We start from the raw sequence: 20329 nt of genomic DNA, 5'->3' as shown, positions 1-20329 counted from the left end.
GGGAGAGGCCCAGTTAGAGGGAGGTGGTTCCCCTACTGCTCTGAGTTAAGATGCAATTCAGTGCCGGTCACTTAGGAGAGCCAGGGTGTTCAGATCTCATTGTGGTGACTAGGCCATCTGAGTTCACTTACTACTTTTTATGTTGCAAGTCCCTGGAGGGAGAAAAAGTAGAGGTTCTAGTACTTAGTTTATATTTCCCATGTACCAGGTATGGTAAGCAAGCCACTTCAGACAAGGCCCAGAACAACCACGTTAATAGGGCACAGAGCAAGTCATGCAGTCAGGCATCTGCAGCCCTGAAACCTGTATCTCCATCAGCTCCGTAGTTACCAGTGGAAGTTGTAGGGATTTATGGGGCTGTGTGCTCCTGTGGGGGCTGGGATGTGTATGTTTAAATCCACATCTTCAGAAACTCAGCTAGAACCACAGCCCCTGATTGTCTGCATGGAGGCAGAGGAGGGGAGGCTTCCAGCCTCTGGTCCAGCTTGTGAGGAGCTCAGAAGTTGCTCCTTCTGTCCCGAAAACAACAAAAGAGCTGAGGGAGCTGCAAACCCACTGCTCTTCTTAGATCCACCAGAAAACTGAGGGAAAAAGCTGCTCCCAACCCAGAGAGGCAGCCAGGCAGGCTTGGAGTGTCACAACTCCAAAGGCAGAACCCACTGTTGTAAGAACCGCTGGGGCAGGAAGATTTCAAAGCTCCCTGAGACCAGCGGGAGGCTCAGAGTGGGGAAGTGTGAGTGTGACAACTCCAGGGGGCCAGTCAGAGAGGCCCCTGCTCTTTTTCATGCATGTTACCTCCAGGACCATGCCCTGTTCTCAGAGTGAAGATCAGAGAAAACCCCTCATGCTTCCTGCCAGGAAAGGAGAAAATAGCTCTATTGAAATACACCCAGAACATTCCGTTCCATTGTGGGGGGTTGTGTTTTGTTTTGTTTTTTTATTGAGAAATTATTTTACCAGAGCCTAACCAACCTGGGGGAAGGGAAATCCCTTCTGTGTCACCCAAATTGGGGTGGGGGGAAAGAGACACACTTGTGGAGGTCACAGCTCAGGGCACAGGCTCAATGAGAACTAATCACAGGACTGCAGATGCCCTGCTCTGTCCCGCTCCCCCAACACCTTACCTCCATGTCAGTAGGGCCCGTGTGTAATAACAGGAATAATACTAACAGAAGTAAATGTCTCAGGAGTGTCTAGGGAAAACCCAAAGACAGCAGGGAGATGAAAACAAGGACACACAGGCTGTTTTAGCCTCTCACACCAATAGCTGTAGCAAACTACACACAGCCCAGCCCCAGTAGATAAACAGACAACCTCACAGAAGAAATTATTTATTTTGGTTCTCTTACCCAGTGCATTCCATGGTGCATCCTCGCCTAGAATTGAGTGGAAGCAAGTCCATTTCAGAAGGGACATAACTGAAGAGGGATGGCTTCCCAGACTCTGAAGGGCTGATGGAACACCAGCCTGGGTGAGAGCACGGTGAGGGGTGGGGTAGGGGGTGGGCTGCCTTCTTCCCCTAATAAGAAACCTTCCTGAGGCCATCACTGTGGGAAGGAGGGCCATGGGGTGGAAGCAGCCTGACTTCTTCCTGAGAACTGATGGGATGCCTCCAAGGGATCATTCAGTTGCCCAAACTGGGCCCTGAGGGTGGGAGCCAGTCGATCTGCCTCAGAGCCCAGGACTGAGGTGGGCGCACAGCAGGCAGCTCTTACTTGGCCGGATCCATTTCACCTCTCCGAAGCCCTGTGTAAAACATGAAGCGTGGATGGCCTGGTGAGAACAGCTCTGCCCTCAAGACTGGTTTCAACTCCTCTCTTCCTGGAAAACAGCATCTCGGAGCCCATCCTGGGTGACCTCACAGAGATCACCCTAGTGGCCCAGGCTAGTGACCGGGAACATGTACCTTCCTGCAGCCAACCCCAGACGTCCACTGATGCATCATATACTGGCAAAGATGTGAGTCCCTGTGCCTTGGTCTAACAGCAGAGACTCTGCCACAGGCCCAAGAGGTGGTGTGTGGGAAATGCAGGGGTGCAGGAGTGTAGGCTGTGCAAGGGTGTAAGTGGTGGCAGGGGTGCAGGGGCTGTGGAGGGTGCAGGGAGTTCAGGGGATGCGGGGGTGCAGGCAGTTCAGAGGTGCAGAAGTGCAGGGAGTGCAGAAATGCAGAGAGTGGCAGGGGTGCAGAGGTACAGGGAGTGTAGGGGTGCAGGTAGGTGCTCAGGTACGTGGCCAGGATCGGAAAGTGCACATCCTCGCATTCAGCCTGACCCTTGGAGGCTAGTGCAATTGTTTGGGGCAGAGGCGGCGGAGGCGGCGGCGGCGGAAGGTGGGAGGCTTCCCGGGCAAGCCGGTTGATTTCTTCTGTTCCCTGTGGCCTGGCCTGGGGGCCGCCTCTGTGTCCGGAGATTTGCCTGAGGTCCGACTCCTGGTGAACTTGCTCCTGGGAGATGGGTGCGTTGAGGTCAGGGGGCTGGTTAGTTGGTGGCTGCGGGGATAGGGAGGCTGCCTTGGAGGAACTTGTGGATTAGCTCCCATGTCTGCACTGCGTGGCCTGAAGGTGACCTCTGCTGCGCCAGGTCCCGGGACACCCCTGTCCCACTTTGCCTGCTGGGGGCGGGAGGCAGGGTAGTCAGGGTGCAGGGGTGGCAGGGGTCGGGGGCCTGCAGCGGGGGAGCTGGCCCATTTGCTCCCATCTTCCCCGCAGCTTGTCCAGGGGGTGGTCTTTGTTGTCCTGGGTTACGGGACACCTGTATCCTAGTCAGCCTGACCCCGGGAGGCGGCCGTGGTACTTTGGGGGTGGTGGAAGAAGCGGCGGGTTTTCCCATGGAGCCGGTCCATTTGCTCCCATTTCCCCCCATGGTTTGTCCTGGGGGCGGTCCCTGTGGCCCCAAGTTCACCGGACGTCCATCTCCAGATCAGCCTGCTCCCTAGAGGAGGCCACCGTGAGGTCAGGGGGAAGGAGCGGTGGCTGCTGTGGGGTCAGGAGTCTGCCTTGGGGAGCTGGTGGGTTGGCTCCCATCTCCCAGATGGCCTGGTGTGGGCGTGGCCTCTCCTGCCCCAGATCACCAGACACACCTGTCCCATTCAGCCTGCTGTGGGAGGGGCGCCCTAGGAAGTGCCTTTAAGGTGCGGGGGTCCCGACAGCGGGGGTCGAGCACCTGCAGCGCTGAGCCTGTCAATTTGCTCCCCTCTTCCCCGTGGCCAATCCTGGGGGCGTCCTCTGCTGCCCAAGAAGCCGGATGCCTGTCTCCAGGTCAGCTTGCTCCTGGGAGGCAGGCGCGATGCGGTCGAAGGGCAGGGGCAACTGCGGTGGCCTGCTGCCCTGACTAATGGGGTCACTTCTTCTCCTCTCCCCTGACCTGGCCTGGGGACGGCCTCTCCCGCTCAAGATTCACCTGACACCCCACACCAAGTCAGGTTGCTCCTGGGAGGTGGGCGTGGTGAGATCAGGGGGTGGAAAGGAGAGGGGGGCTGCCCCTGGTGAGCTGGAGGATAAACTACCATCTTTCTAGAGGCCTGACGTGGGGGTGGCCTATGCTGTCCCTCGTTCCCAGGTCACCCTTCTCTGGGTCATATTGCCCCTGGGGTGCGGTAGGGTGCGGGGGCAGCGGGGTGGGGGCGAGGGTATGGAGCCTGCCGCTTGGGAGCTGGTGATTTAGCTCCCATCTCCTAGCAGCTTGGCTTGGGGGCAGCCTCTATTGCCCCAGGTCTCAAAGCACAGTTTCCCTGACAGCCTAACCACCAAAGGTAGGCAGGATGTGCTAAGGGGGCAGTGGCAGCCTCCAATGCAGCAATGGAGGGGGTTGTCCCTGGCCAGCTGGTCAATTTGTTCCCATCAAAACCTTTGCTGCCCCACTTTCGCAGGACGTCCTTCTCCAGTTTATCCTTCTGGGAGGCGGGCGCAGTACATGCAGCCCAAGGTCTGGGCTCTCCCCTGGGGAGGGGCAGAACTCTCTTGTTCTGCTTTGTCTTTATTCTTCAGTGAAGGGGTCACTGGACCCAATTCTTAATCCTGAGATAGTGTAGCCTGTGTTAAGGAAAAGCTGCTGGACAGTGTCTTTTCTAGGTGGGTTTTCACATCAGCTGATGCCCCAGGCAGGCAGGAAAGCTATTACTCAGAGCTTCTTAATCTGGAGTTGGGAGATGGGTCTGCCATCCTCATCATGCTTTTTAAAAATGTGTTACTCCCCTCTTTTTCCTAGGTGACATTTTAGGTTATTGGGTCACAGATTGCTGGCACACTCATCCCTGTTCTCAAACAACTTTTAAACTTGGGCAAAGTGATAAGTAGGGGAAGAAGATGATTTACTGAAAGGTAAGAATACTTAAATTTGCATTAAAGCTACATTCTGTCAACCTTTCTCAAATGATTTTTCTCTGATTCTAAATCCACGACCTAATGAATGTTGTACTCCTGTGTAAATCATTGATCTTCACATCACATTTTTTGAGTGGTCAATGAGATTTGTTAATTAGATTATTCCTGAAAGGAAAAGCTGAGGCTTTTGAGAATTCCTTGTCTGATGTCACCCAGACAGTCACAGTAGAAGACAGAGCTGATATAAAACTCCCTCAGCTGCCTGAACTGCAAAGCTTCTGGGATTACTGATCCCTGAAATGCAGGTGACTCTTGATGATATCTGGGGGATGTTTTATATGATCAGATTCTTCCAGTCCTGTAAATGGATTCCGTGGCCCCAGCCTCAGAAGAGGTGGTCATAAGGGCCATATCGTGAGGGGTGGGATGGGAAGGCAAGGTGTAAGAGCTGGAATCACTGAGATTCCACACTCGCTAAACACAGACCTCAGAGCCTAATTGTTGTCAGGTTCTGTATTGGATTTGAGAGTGTGTTCAGACATGATTCTTGCCCTTCAGAAGTCAGTGCCTGGGTAGAAGTAACCTTTCCATAAATCTGGGAAGGATGGCAATTAAGTAGATGGGCTGTTATGGTTCTCAGTGTGCCCAGGCTGGCTCTTCCAGGCACTAGTGGGACTAACGAGAGTCATGTTATTCACTCATTCACTGATTTATTACCCTTGAATTGATCATTTGTCCCACAGTAAGTGAAACAAGGGATCAGGAACCTGAGTTTTGTCCCCTCTCCTATCACTGATTGTATCTGTCAGTCGGACGCCCTGCGTATGCATTGTGAAATGGTGGTATTTCTTCTCCAATGGGCTGCATTGTCAGTTCTGAGAATCAGGGGGGACACGTGGGTAGGAGAGCACCCTGACACACATGACACCCCCTACCCCATGAGACAGCATTGTTGATGCTCAGGTGACCCGATGTAGACCGCGGTGCTAAACCTGAGTGTATTTAGTCATCTTGGCGGATCTGAAAATACAGACTACAGGTCCCTACCTCTAGAGACGTTGAGGATCTGCACCCCAGAATCCTGCATTTTAAGAAGCACTTTAACTAATTCTGATGAAGATGATCTGAGTGTCCCACTGAAAAACACTGGTGTACGATGCCCCAATATTGAAGATTCTCAGGGAATGATGTCTTTTCAGGATGGCCCAAGGGCCCTCACTTGAGACTTTTGCCTTGTGTTTAATTGTATGTGTTCAGAAGTGATGTCTCTCACTTCCAGTGTATGTCAGTATGCTCTGTGCAGGGACTTGCACTCAGTAGATGGCAAAACTGTGATTCTTCAGGTCACCGAACTAGAGCGTGAGCGATATTTTATTTTGGTTTTCTTTATAGCAATGCAGAGTCTTCCGAGAAGAGATTCAGACTGAACAGTTTGGGTCAGACTTTGGAAGACCGCTGGTGCCCAAGGTGTTATCTGGCAGAGCAGTGACGAATCTAGGTCCCTCTTTCACTGCTACGTCAATGAAGTGGACCACTTGGACAAGGCCAAAACTGGTACCCAACCATAGCCCTTCACAGTGATATTTGGCTCCAGGAAGCCATCAGATGCAGCAGGTGGCCAGAGGAGGAGCCGAACAGGCTCATGAAATGTGGCATCCCCAACTTCATCAACACGGACCAGAACTCTTCCTTTGGGGAAGATGATCTCCTGATTTTGTAACCACCGATTGTTCTAGAAAATAAGCCAATTGCCCAGACCTCACACAAAGACTTGAATTGAGAAACGTGCTTTGTCAAGTGTCTTTCTGAAGATGTGAAGTCTGTATTTGTATGGCAAGAAGTCACCTTTAACAAAATTGTATGTGTCTGTGTCTGAGAGAAATGGAGACAGACAAAAAGACGGAGACAGAAGAGAGCCCCTCAGAAGAGAGCTAGTTAAGGTGAGTTTTTGTGCCTTTAAAAAACATTTGCGGTTTTGGGGGGAACAAAGTATTTACTCTGTCTCATTCTCCTAGTTGGAAATCTTGGCCCCATACTCAGTGTTAGCGGCCTTGAACGGGGGTTGGCAAGGTGCGTTTCATCTGGTGCTGCCACTTCCATGCTCTGCCTTTAGCACGTTGCTTTGCCTATCAAGGATGCCACCCTTTTAACTGTAAGGTGAGGAGTCTGGAGTAGATGACCCATCCCAGCTCTGCTGCTTTGAAAATTTCTGATTTCGTATTCAGATGAGGCTGGGAGACACCCAGAGCAGTATAAACCAGGCCCTACCTCCTGTCTCTTGCTGGGGCATCCCTCAGGTCTGTGCTTTCTACTCAACCCTTTACTGAGCCCAGCATATGTCAGCAGCCCAAGTGCCTAACGAGATGGCAGGAGACTTATCTCTCGTGGTCACGGTGGCGAACATTTCTATTTGTTGTGCTGAAACAGCTCTTCTGAGATCCCCCGGCCACCCTTGCTCAAACCTGAGGACAGCCCTGCCCTTCATTTCCTAGGATGGGGATCAATACTTGGTGCGTTTTATGACAATCCTGTCCCCAGGAATGCACGGAAGGTTTTCAGCTGAGTGAGGGGAGGTGCCTCTGTGTCTCTATGTCCCTGTATCTCTGTCTGCTCACAGTGCCCTGCCACCGGCTACTGAACAAGAAAAGTGCTATTCTCTATGCTGTGTGTTTTGCAGATGTGTAGGTGATGGTCATGTGGCTCATGTGTGGGCTTTGAGCTGGGATGGTGTAGGGCTTATAAACACCTCTCCAACATGTATTCAAGGTGGCCTGCTGCCACAGAAACTTGATTCATGAAGGCATCAAGCCTGCACACTGGTTTGGAAACAACTTGGTTTTGATCAGTCACACTGCATGCATGCCTCGCTGCTAATCTCTGGGTCGTTTTTTAATTTTAGATTTATTCACCCCATGTCTTGCTTAAGCTGAAAAATACTTTTATTTCACCAGAATATTCTCTGATTCTTTGTTTTCAAACATCCAGTGTTTTAATTCCTTTAAAAATGGTTCTGTGTTTTTAATGCCTCCTAATTTCTATCATCTCTAGGATTCCAGTGGCCTGAGCCATGCACCAGATTTGATGTACGAACTGTTCCACCAGAAGAAATCCCTTCACCATAATATTTTTTGAGGAAAATATTATTCTTTAAGACTCTAACACTAAATCGTAGAACAAAGCATGGAACATATCTTGTAGTTAATACATGTTCATGCAAAAAGAAATGATATTTTCATTAAAGAATGTTGATTTTAATAACTTTTACTAATGTGAATATTATTATTCATAACTTAAGTAACCAAATAAATCAGTTATTTATTATTAAGATTAAAAACTATTTACATGGTCTCTCAATTAGAAGACTGAAGTGAATTTAAAGATGGAAAAATACCCATGATGACACCATCTTTTTTATTAACTAAATATCAAGAACTGTGCAGGGTTATGATTTGGCCACCTGCAAGCTGCCAAGTTAGCATGCGGTAGTTTGTGGATGCTGCCAGAAGACAGGAGACTCCCCCAGGATCAGAGACAAAGGACTTCCTGCCAGCACAGCAGGCAGCCTGTGGTTCATGTTCATGTTGGTTTCTGAGTTCCTTTCCTATTGCTGTTGTAACAAAGGACCACAGACTCAGTGGCTTAAGGCAAGACACATTCATTGTCGCACTGTTCTAGGGTGCAGAAGTGCAAAGTCAATGTCAGTGGGCTAAAACCAAAGTTTGGTCAAGGCTATGTCCCACACCGAGGCTCTAGGGAGGGATTTGTCTTCCTACCTTTCCCAGCTTGCAGAGGTGCTCACACTTCTTGGCCCAGGGCCCTGTGTCATTGTGACTTCTGCTGCCACTTCACATCTCTGTCTCTGACCCATCTGCCTCTCTCCTCTGACCTCTGTGATGATGTTTGATTACCCACAGTGATCTGCCATCCCAAGGTCCTTGACAGTCACACCTTCAGAGTCCCTTCTGCCATTGCACAGTGACATATTGACAGGTTCTAGGGATCAGACCGTGGACATATTGGGGGCCATTATTCTACCACGTTCTTCCCATTGGCCTCACACGTTCTTGTCCATCATACATGCAAAATGCATCCACCTCATCCCAGCACTCTCCAGAGTCTCATTTACTACACTATCAACTCAAAGTCCAACATGTAGTCTATTATCAGCTCAAAAGCCTAAATATTTTCATCCTCATCACCTAAGTCAGGCATGAGTGAGACCCTGCGTGTCAACTTTTCTGCTCAAAATCCTGCAATGGCTTTTCATTTCACTCAGTGAAGATGCGAGAGTCTTTACAATTACTTTACAGCTTTCTTCCCCCTCCCCAAGCTGAGCTCATCTCCGGTTTTCTCCCTGCCTCACTCCGCTCCAGCCACACTGGCCTTCCTGCTGGTCCTTGGGGACATCAGACATGCACCCATAGGGCTGTTGCCCTGGCCAGTCTCTGTCCAACTCATATGCTGAAGTCCTAGCTCCCATGACTACAGAACATGACCTCATTTGGAAATAGGGTTGTTGCAGATGTCATTGGTTAAGATGAGGTCATTAGGGTGGGCCCTATTCTAGTATGATTTGTGTCCTGATAAAAAGGGGCAATGTGGACAAAGAGACACATGTACATGGGAGATGACGTGATGAGATGTGGAGAGAAGACGGTCATCTACAAGCCAAGGAGAGAGGTCTGGTCCAGCCTCTCCCTCCCAGCCCTCAGAAGGAACCTGCCCTGCTGACGCCCTGCCTTCGGACTTCCCGCCCCGCCTTCGGACTCCCCGCCCCCAGGGCTGTGAGACAGTGAGCCTCTGTGGTTCACGACACCCAGTGTGTGGTGCTGTGTTCGAGGAAGCCCAGCGACTAGTACCCCCTTCTCAAGGTCCTCAGGGAGGCTGACTCAGGCCACCTCATTTTAAACTGGAAACCGCCTTCCCCTTGTCTCTGCCCCAGAACCCTCCTCTCCCTGATCATATTATTTCTACCACCTTCTAGAATACCATATAATTCACATGACTGTTACGACTGTAGTTTATGTTCTGCTCCTCCTCAGTCCTACAGGGACAAGGATCCTTATTTGTTCACTGGCGGACCTCAGGTGGCTTGACCAGTACCCGTGGCACAGCAGTCAATACAAATTGGCCAGATGGAAGGAGGGATCGTTCCTTACATTCACAGGTGAGTGAATGAGGATTCCGGGGGATTGAGTGTTTCGCTCAGGCACAGAGCTGGTAAGTGTCAGGCCAAGGTGGGTTTCAGGTACCTATGAACCTGAGGGGGGCTTGAGTGATTCCCTTTCCATTGATTAGCATTTCTCAGGTGTGTTTTTCTGGCTTTAACTTTTGACCTCTTTCTGTTATTCTTCTAAGCTTTCAACCAGTTTTAACTTTTAATTTTGTTTTGTTTCAGGTAAACAAATGAAATCTGTAAATCTTTTAACTCATTATTTATTTCATCTAAATACATTGTGATTAGTGATGATGTTGTATTTCTGGCATCTTGTTTTGTGATTTCTATTTGCTCTGTTCTGCTTTTCTCCTGCCTGTTGTATACCTTGCAGTGATGGTTAAGAGCATGGCGTCTAGAGACAGCCTATCCGGGCTTGGTTCCCTCCCTTGCTAACCATGTAACCAGGATATGTAATCCCTTTGAGACTCACTTTCTTCATATACAAAAACTGGTACTATCCACCTCAAACTGTGAGCATTAAGCGATAAAATAGATGAATAACTTAGACTAGTGACTGGCCTATTTTGCATTCTTCATTTTGACTTCTTTATTTTTATTCTTTTCTTAAACAATTACTTTAGAGATTACTGTTGAATTTTAATGAACACCCTAGATATTGAAGATTAAAATGTTACTTAACCCATACATTGAATATTATATACCAAATGATATCTGTATATTGTTTCCATAAGTTATGTTTAGTTCTTTAAAAAAAGATGTTTTATTTTTCATGATGTCCTGATTTTTCATTATGTTATATATAATTCATTTTATCTTTTAATGATTCAGTCATACTTTTTTATGCTCTCTCTTAGATTGTTTCATAATTTTAGGCTCTGGAATATTAATCATCCTGTGTTTTACAGTTGGCTCTTTCTTCCCTGTGGCCACATATTTCCTTCTGTTTTTAGTTGTGTGTCTGTGTGTGTATAGTGTTGTGAGAGCCTCTTTAGTGAGTATAACTTTTTTCCCTATGATTGTCCCTTACATCCTGGTTTTTAAAGTTTCTCTAGAGAACAATTTTGTGTTGCTTATCCTAAGGCTCCAGGTGATTTCATCAACCTTGAATTATTATATTTTCTGGTTTGGGAATTCCTTAATCTTAAGTGGAGTATCAATATGGATTCCACATTCATATAAAGCAGGGGCATGGAGATAATATTTTTTTAAGGGAGACTTTGTTTTTCCCTAGAGAACCGGTTGTTTCACCCCTTTCCTGTGTTCACACGTGGAGAAATTTGAGTCTCCCTTTCAGTGAAGAGGCAAGCCTCCAATACGTCTTATGCAGAGTTTTCTATAAAGGAACAGTCTTCTACATCTGGTATGGACACTTTTTCCTAAATGGACATTGTATCCCTATTTATGTGAACATTAAAATCCCTTCCCTCCAGGATGCAGTGGCATCAGCTCACAAGATTACCATTCTGACCTTAAGTGTCCTCTTTGTATTGTCACCTGTCTTTCTCAATAGTTAGATCTGTGTTACTTTTGTTGTTGTATTTTATACGGCATTACTGAAAGTTTTACTTAAAAGGGACCCTAATTAGCTCTGTTTACCTGTTTCCAGAGCTGAAAGCTTCAGTTCTAGAGTATCTGTTTGATTTCTTAAAAATACATTCCAGTATATTTCTCTGGTGAAAGTCTTGATCCTGTTATCTATTCTCCCATCATTCCCCAATTTTCTTGAATATATTAAAAGTATTTTATAGCCTTTATTGGTAACTCTGATGCCTACATCACCTGGGGGTTTGCATCCATTGTCTAATGTTTCTTATTCTCATATTATCAATTATACAGTCTTTACATGTTGCATTTCTGGAAATTCTTTATTACATGGCAGACATTGCAAATGAAAAATCCGTATGTTATTTCCCGTGAGAGGTTTTCTACTTCCCGTTAGGCAGACAGGGTGAGGGACTGATCATCTCACTCCAATCAGGCACTGAAGTGGGCCAGGACTGAAGTGCCTTTTTCCTTAAAACAGCTTTGAGGTATACTTGGCAAAATAATTTTCACACCTTTAAAGTGCACAACTTAGTACATTTTGACATAAGTATATCCCCAAGAAACCATGACCACACTCAAGACAGTGAACATACCCGTCACCCACAAAACTTTTCTCCTGCCTTTTGTTGTCCCTCCCTCCCTTCCCATCTCTTCCCCCTGGAAACCATTGATCTGCTTTCTATCACAACATACTGATTTGCATTTTGAAGATCCTTGTATGAATGGATTCATGCAGTATCTACTCTATGTTGTCTGACTTCTTTCATTCAGTGTAATTATTTTGAGAGTCATCTGTGTTGCTGTATTAATAGCTTATTTTTCTTATAGCAGAGTATTGTTTAGTGCTGAGTTTTGTCTGAATAGTTTATTGTGAGCAGTGTTTGGATAGACCATCCTTTGTTTCTCCATTTACTTCTTGATGGATGCATGGGTTATTTACAACTTGAGCTATTATAAATAAAATTGCAGTGAATATTTGGTTACAAGTCTTTGTATGGACACATGCTTTTATTTTCTGAAGCACCAGATGAGGAATATCTGGGTTATATGGTAGATAGGTGTTTACCTTTTTTTAAAGAAACTGTTAATCAGTTTTCCAAACTGGATTGCTACTGTAAATTCCTCGTAGTGTGTATCAGTTCTGGTTGCTCTACTTCCTTGCCAGCACTTTGTAAGGTCGGTCTTTCTAATCGTATTCATTCTAGTATGTATGTGTACTAGTATCTCACTGTGGTTTGTAAAAGCATTTCTCTAATGACTAATGGCTTCTTTAATCAGCATCTTTTCATATGCTTATTATCCATCTGGATATTTTTAGTGAAGTGTGTTTTCTGGCCTCATTCATTCAGGAGTTTGCATTATTACTGAGTTTTGAAACCTCTTTATTCTGGATCAGATACAAAGAGAGACCTTTATCAGATATATGATCTGCAAATAGCTTCTGTCTATGGCTTGCCTTTTCATTTGCTTAGCAGTGTTTAGAAGAGCTTTGAAGAGTCTTCATTTTGGTAAAGTTCATTATATCAGTTTCTTTTTAAAACAGATTATACTTTTGGTGTCATAGCAAAGAAATATTTGCAAAACCCAAGGTCATAAAGATTAAGTCTATGCTTTTTCTCCTAGCTCTTTTATAGTTATAGATTCCCTATTAAGACCTATGATCCATTTTGAGTTAATTTTTGTATATTTTGTGAGATGTGGATCAAAGTTCTTTTTTTTTTTGCATATCACTATCTAGTTGTTCCAGCACTACTTGTTGAAAAGATGCTTTCTCCACTGCATCCTTTTTGAGAATCAATTGTCTATATATGTGTTGGTTTTGTTGTGAACATTATATTCTCTTCCATTATTCTATTTTCCGGTCTTACACCAATACTATACTTTCTGAATACTGTAGCTTTATTAAAAAAAAAAGTCTGAAAATCAGATAGTGTAAGTCTTCCAACTTTGTTCTTCTTGTCCAAAGTTGTTTTGGATATTTGGGATCCTTTGAATTTTTATATGAATTTTAGAATCCGTTTTTAAATTCCTTACATCCTGTTCTGCCAAAATTCCACCCATGTCTTTGGCCATCTCCAAAGCCACATTTTTGGAAGAAGTCTCTCTAGATCCCAGGTGAAAGGAATTTCTCTTTCGTCTCTGCTCCATTCACATTTCATATTATTTGCTTACATTTATTCATATTTGGCTGTATGTACTTGTCTGATCTTTCCTGCCATATCGTAAATCTCTCAAGGTTACAAATCTTTAATTGTTTCCCTCTGTCTGCTGAGAAAAATACTTCTATGCTTTGCAGGAGTGAGCCCTGCAGTAAGAGGTATCTGCAGCAGACATCTAACTCATTGCTTGCATATTGTCAAGGAATCATGCAGATTTATAATTGTTTATTGATTGTTGTCTCCAAGACAGCTCAGTCTTTTTTATTTCTATTGCTACTGCTGCAGTTTCAAAGAACAATGGGCTAATTATTTTCCAAATATCAAAACATACTGTAATTGAGTCGTGATGCAAATTATGTGCTGCTGTGTCTTAACAACATGCTTAGTGTTCACAGTCTCCTTCACTCATAGAACTTTTGGGAGAATGTCATATCCTTAGAGATAGCACTGCTGACTTTGGCAACCTGAGCAGCAGTATCTGAACTCACTCCTGCTGTATTTTCAGTGTCCCCTCTAGCCCTCCTACAGCCCTCCATGGGGGGACCTGCAGTTCTGCCCTCAAAAAGCCTGTTGCTTCTCAGGAAGACTTCCCTATGAAACATAATCATTTCCTTCTTGTGGGGACATTCAGTCCAGAGACCTGACAGCAGGGGAAATGTTTAGTCTGCTTTTGGTAGAGCCTAAACTCTTCCATAGTTATTAGAAGCAAATCCAATGAAGAAATTGTGATGGCATCTAACAAATCAGCATAAATGTCTGATGAGGAAGATCAGCTTCTCCATCCCACTCCGACGTCATGTTGATGTGACACTCACCTTGGCTAACATTTTCTCCTGTGAGCAACGTAAGGTTCAAGATATTATGAATGCCTTTTTGTTTTTCTTCCTTAGTCTTTCCACATTCACTGTGTCTAGTGAGATTATATGAATCCTGCTTACTTTCAGTCCAGCATTAATCGTTTTTAAAGGATCACGTGTTTAAAAGGCTAGTGGACAACTTGTTAGTATATAGAAATCCTTTGATTTTGGACCTAGGGTTGAATCTTGGTTAGTGGTGAATGAAAATTCCCATTAAAATTTTAAATTCAGTGATATAAAGTTTTAAAAATAGTTAAATATTAGTCAATTTCATTAAACACTACAGCAGTTATTTACTTTTAAGCCTGTTTCTGGGGCAATTTTGCAATGATTTCTTCCCTTTATTGATTCCCTCTTTATCAGAATCCTTGAGAGGCCCCTGTCATCATTGTCAGTATCATCATCATCATCATCATGGAACTGATTCCTCTGGAAGATTCTAGAAATATAAAGAGATGGGTGGGGTAATGTGTAGGTCAGTGTGTGCATATAAAATAAGAACATTTATCAGACTTTAGATGCAAGATATCCATTTTATTTAGAGAAGAATGTGGTCATGAAATCCTGATGTGGTGAATGAAGGAAGCGGTGGGAACAGGATAGTCAATGGAAAGGAGGAGGAAATGAGCCAAACGGGGAGCATAGATCCTTGGTTAGGTGATCAGCACATTGGTGTGAATGAGGGGAGTGTGGTGGCAGAATCATGTTCCTCCCCTGCCACAGGTTAGCCACCTGTGACATGTTACTGTACATGGCAAAAGGGATGACAGATATTTTAGGAGAAAAATCTTAGAGGATTTCTGTCTTCTAAATTGTCTATTAGCCTTTTAAACCCATGATACATTTTTAAAGATTAGTGCAGCACCACAAATAAAAAGGATTCATATAATCTCACCAGGCATACTGAATGTAGAAAGACTAAGGAAGAAAAACAAAAAGTCATTCATAAGTGCCTTGAACCTTAAATTGCTCATGAGAAGAAATGTAACACAAGGTGAGTGTCACAGCCACATACATAATGTCTGAGTGGGATGGGACAAGGGGATTCTGAGATGAGACAATAGGGTGAGTAGCCTGGATTGTCCAGGTGGGCCCAATGTAATCACAGGTGTCCTTAAAATGGAGGACATTTCTCAGCTGAGTTTAAAATCAGAGGGATGTGTAGCCATGGAGCAGTGTTCAGAAAGGCTGCTGGCCTTGAAGATAGAGGAAGTCGTGGGGCACAAGCAAAGGAAGGTGGGTGACCACTGGAAACTGGAAAAAACAAACAAACAAGGAAACATTTCTTCATTTTCTTCTAGACCCTCTAGAAGGAAGGCACCCTGCTGGTACCTTGAATTTAGCCCAATGAGAACTGTGTTGGATCTCTGACCTCCACAGCCATAAGGTGATAAATCTGTGCTTGTTTAAGCTATTAAGCTTATGGAAATTTGTTACAGTGGTAATAGAAAAATAACATAGTGAGCAGTAATATAAGGGATTAAAGGCCTAGGATGGGGTGTGGAGAGGATTCTGACATTTACACCTAAAAAACAACCAGGTGCAATGGGAAGGTTTTTTAAGGAAGACCTACCTGGTAGGGCTGTTAAGTAGACTGTTTGGAGTGAGGAGAGCATTGGAGTAGAGGAATCAATTAAATCTCTACCAGAAAAATAATAAAATCTAACAGGGCTTCAGTGTTAGTGGATGTGGGAATGGAAATGGGCAGAGAGATATAAACATTACTTTGAAATTAGCTACAGGTTTGATGACTGCATGTTGGGGAGAGTTAGCCCATGTGTGGACTGAATGCATCTCCTCAAAATCCATATGTCAGAATCCCATCTCCCAGGGTGATGGTATTGGGAGGCGGGGCCATTGGGAGGTGATTAGTAAGATATAATGAGGTCATGAGAGTAGAGCCCTCATGAATGAGATTAGTGCCCTTATAAAAGGCCCCAGAGTGCTTGCTTCTCTCTGCTTTCTGGCCCATGAAGATAGTGGGAAGACAGCCATCTTTGAGCCATGAAGGCAATCTTCTCCCAGATACATTGACCTCAGCTTCCAAAACTTAACGAATATGCTGGTTGTATAAGCCACCTGACCCACGGTAATTTGTTACAGCATCCCAGACTGACAAAGACAGTGGAGAATCCTCTGAGTTTGGCACTGATTGGAGAATGCTGAAACCCAGGAAAGTGGACAGCACAGACGTTTAATCATTTAATCCTGCCAACACAGTAGGAGATAGTCTACATATTCCTCACTAGTTAAAAAGTAAGGAAAAAGAGACACAAATAACAAAAACAACAACAATAATTTTTCCAAGATTCACACAGAACCCCTCTGGAGGCAGAGTGAGATTTATAGCCTGTCAGGCTGGCCCCAGAGCCCCTGCTCATAACTACTAAGTCATATCACCTTGCTTATGTGGATCAATTTTTTTTAAGTGTGATATTAGGGTACTGTGTCCAGTAACTTATAATTTCAAAATACCTCACTGTAAGGGAATCATTAGTCACAGGCACTAAAAACCACAGAAAGCTAGACATACAAAAATAACTCATTAGGGCAAGATAACCAATAATGATTTTAAACATTATACCTGCTGAGCCTTTGCAATAAAATGTGTATTTATAATTCTGTCTGCTACAGAATAACTTCATAATCCTGCATGTGGCTGGTGGCTCCCATGTTGGACAGCACGGGCCTAGAGAATTTAAATGACTTGCCCAGACTCGCCCGGGAAGCTCGTGGTGTGATCAGAGCTATAGCATGGAACTTTTCCTTCCTATCCAACAAGACCCTCGTGGAGGCATAGAAGCTTTTCCTTTGGTGCCCAGATGTCTATCCGTACTTATGACATCTTGTCAGGTGTCCCAGCCTGCTCCTGAGCATCAGCCAGTACACACTTCTGCTCTTTTCTGGCCGGTAATGCCTCTTAGCCACGTCCACTGTTTTCTTGGCATCAGTTCTTACCTGGAAGGGTAGTGGCTAGAGACAGATATGTGTCCACTTGACAGGTTTTTCATAAACAGCAGGAGTGGTCAAGAGAAGAAAATGTCAGGAAGACGATTGGAAGCAGGTTATTTAATATACCAAATGGGTACTTTCAATGTATGTTTGTGTTTCCGAGTCCAGACTTGTTCTGCTCTTGCATTAAAGGCCAATAAATCAGGAGACCTGATTTTGGGGCAAGACATAGTGACTTTAATTTGGAAAGCCAGCTGAGAAGATGATAGACTAATGTCCTGGAGAGCCACCTCCCCAAGTCAGAATTCAGGATCTTTTTATATTCAAAAGAGGAAGCTGGAATGCTTGGTTGTTGCAAACTTGGTGTATGAATTCTTTGTTGTAAGAATCCTTTGTTCTTTCAGCTCTTCACCTGGGTCAGATCCGTGTAAACCTCCAACAATCAAATGTTATTTTCTATTCTGTAACTTTTTATCTTTATATGAATGGAAATGTGTTAATGTCCTTCAGAGTCAGAGCCTTGAGAATAGGTTCTCCTGTATATTTCAGACTCTAGGCAACATTGTTTTACAAAAGGTGCAGAAACAACAAGAGTAAATCTAGGACACAGAGCACAGGGTTAAATTCAAAGGAACAGATCTAATTTGGATTCAGGTTTGTTCTTTCCTATTTCAGTAGTGCCATGGGGAAGGCAGTTTGGGCAGCTTTTTGTAGAGTCCTGGAGGCTTTCTCTCTCAGACTCTGGGCACCTCTATTGAAAACCCTTCATATCTGTCTGGCCTGCTGGAAAACAACTCCTCATGTTTTGCCCTGAAGATGTATTCTGTATATAACTCATCTCTACTCCTTGGAAAACAACTCAATAAAAACTCAGTTGGTTTTCCACCAGCCCTGGGCAGGGGTGAGGGATAGCATGTTATTATTTTATAAAATAATAATAATATTAATAATAATTAAAGAAGTCTTAAAACAGAACTTGTCACATAGGAGAGAGCCAATAAATGCTTCCTGGCTTAAATCAAAAGTGATGGCTCAGTGATTCCATGGCTGCTGAACTAGTTGCTCCTTTGCTCCATTACACCTTTTTTTTTAAACTGAAAAAGAAATACATGCATATGGTTAAAAAAATTTAAACAGAGCACAAAAATACACAAGTGAAAGAAGCTTTCCCTCATCCTCTGTTCTTTCAGCCCTCCCTGGAGATGCCACTGTTTATACTGTCCTCTGTGTGCATTTCCAGATATGCTATGCACATTCCCGCCTATGTATGTAAATTCATTTAAACTTTTACTTATTTTTAACTTAAAGGGATTTAAACCCTCAAGTGGCTTCTGCCCAGGTAATAGAAAAGAACAAATCTGACTCCACATTAGATCTGTTCCTTTGACTTTAACCCTGTGCTCTGTCTCCTAGGCTTCATCTTGCTTGTAAAACAATGTTGCCTAGAGCTTGAAATATACAGGAGAGCCTATTCTGAAGGCTCTGACCTTTAAGGATATTTAACACTTTTTCATTCATAAAAAGATAACAAGTTGCAGAATAGAAAATAATGTTTGTTTTGCTGGAGGTTTACAGAGATTTGACCCAGGCAGATAGCTGCAAGAACAAAGGATTCTAACAACAAAGAATTCCTACACCAAGAAGTTTGCAACAACCAAGTACGTAGGAAAGGAGCCTGAATTCTGACTTGGGGAGATGATTTTCTAGGACATTAATTTGCCATCTAGGTCTACAGAAACTTGCTATTCCATGCCCCAACACCAGGTCTCCCAACTTATTGGCCTGTCCTGCACTGAGGAGAATGAATTTGGATTCCATAACACTCCTATCTATCTAGCAAGCTGGGCACTGGAACTGAGGACAGCTCTTCCACACCCAGGGACCTACTGTGAGCCCTTGATGGTTCCCCTTGGGTGTGGTGTGGTTTACTCTGGAGGGATGGGGACTATGCACCAACACTCAGGCAGTCTGCTCCCTCTGGGGCTCTGAGATTTTACCTCCTGCTCCCGGCCAGCCCAACACCTTGGACAGTGGAGCTAAGGCAGAGATCCTGCCCGCCTGTTTCCCAGCGTGTAAAAGGGAATATGTACTCTTCCCAAGGTAGTTCTGAGTGACAACACCTGCGGGTGATTGGTTTCCTGAGCATCAGGAAACCCAGCTCCGTGTGGGGGTAACTGGTGTGATCCCCGTAGGGGTTCTGCAAAGGCCATGGCTGGAGGGCTGGATCACGGAGGTAAAATTTGAGCTGCGGGCCTTGAAGAGTTAGAGAAGGGTAAAGAGGCAGGACTGCCGCCTCCTTTGGGGTGCCCCCACAGGTAAAGATTTTTCTCTCCATCTCTGCTACTCCCCTCCCCCCTCCAGATCCCTCCCTTCTCTCAGCTCTTCCTGTCCATCTGTCTCCCTCCAGTTTTCCCCTCCTCCCATTCTCCTCCCATCTCCTTCCCTCGCTTCCCCAGCTTCTCTCCCAGAACAGAGAGAAGGTCCTCTGCGCTGGTCCTCCTGCGCATGTGCAGTCGGTGCCAGCTGGACCGCGGTTTGGAAGCTCCATTTCCGAGCCTGGGATCGGCCCCAAAGGCTTCTCAGCTCTGTTGCCCGGTAGGCCTTTGGCTCCTGCCAGGGGCCGGGGCCTTCAGCTGTGGAAGTGCAAGGTGGGGGCTCCCGGGAAGGGGGTCAGGTGGCTGCGGGAGGGCGGTCAGCGTGTCACAGCCCACGAGGGCGAGAGTCAGCGTGTGTTCAGCTTAATTGCTCTGGCCAGGCCCCTCTGCCCTCACCACCTGCCCCGGCGCTCTGGCCACACCTGTCCAGGGCCAGGTGTGCACCTGCTGCCTCTCGTCCCAGCCAGGCTCTCCTCAAACCGCAGCTGGCGTCCCCTTCCCCTCTCCCTCCCGCGAATCCTCTCCTCCCGGGCTTCCTCTCCTCGGCTGCCGGCCCGACCCCGCCCCTGGGGGGGCTGTGTCCCGGGCGGGCGATGTCTGTGGACCCGGACGGGGGCGGGCACCTGGGGCTGGGGCTGGGGCTGGCCTCCGAGCGAGCGGGGCTGCAGCCAGCGTCCCACCCCCGCTTTCCCTGCCCCGCGACCCCGGGGCTGCCCTCCTCTCCCTTTCCTGCTTCCTTAGGTCCAGCTCAGCGGCGTGGGCGCTGCTCCCCAAGCTGAGAGCCTCCAGCTGTAAAGCCCAGCTTCTCCTGGTGGAGTTGGGAAAAGGGAGAATCAGTGCTGAGCGAGCTTCCATCTCCACCTTCAGTGTTTCGCCCCAGGTAAGTACCTTGAACACTTTCTGGTGTTCTGATGGCGGTGCTTGTTGATGTCATGTGTTTT

General features: G+C 45.8%; 1 protein-coding gene across 1 annotated transcript in view; it reads left to right on the top strand.

Annotated features, from left to right (window-relative positions):
• Positions 1-19475: 19475 nt before the first annotated feature.
• Positions 19476-20329, top strand: part of LOC116277130 (trafficking protein particle complex subunit 9-like) — a 57636-nt gene continuing 56782 nt past the window's right edge. The window contains exons 1-2 of the transcript XR_012067192.1: positions 19476-19661; positions 20130-20268. The gene's annotated coding sequence lies outside the window, so the exon portion shown is untranslated. The remainder of the gene's footprint in view (positions 19662-20129; positions 20269-20329) is intronic.

This window comes from Vicugna pacos, chromosome 35, assembly GCF_048564905.1.
Source record: "Vicugna pacos chromosome 35, VicPac4, whole genome shotgun sequence".
NCBI lineage: Eukaryota > Metazoa > Chordata > Mammalia > Artiodactyla > Camelidae > Vicugna > Vicugna pacos.
The sequence above is the reverse complement of the archived record's forward strand: the minus strand, read 5'-3'. Positions and strand labels throughout refer to the sequence as shown.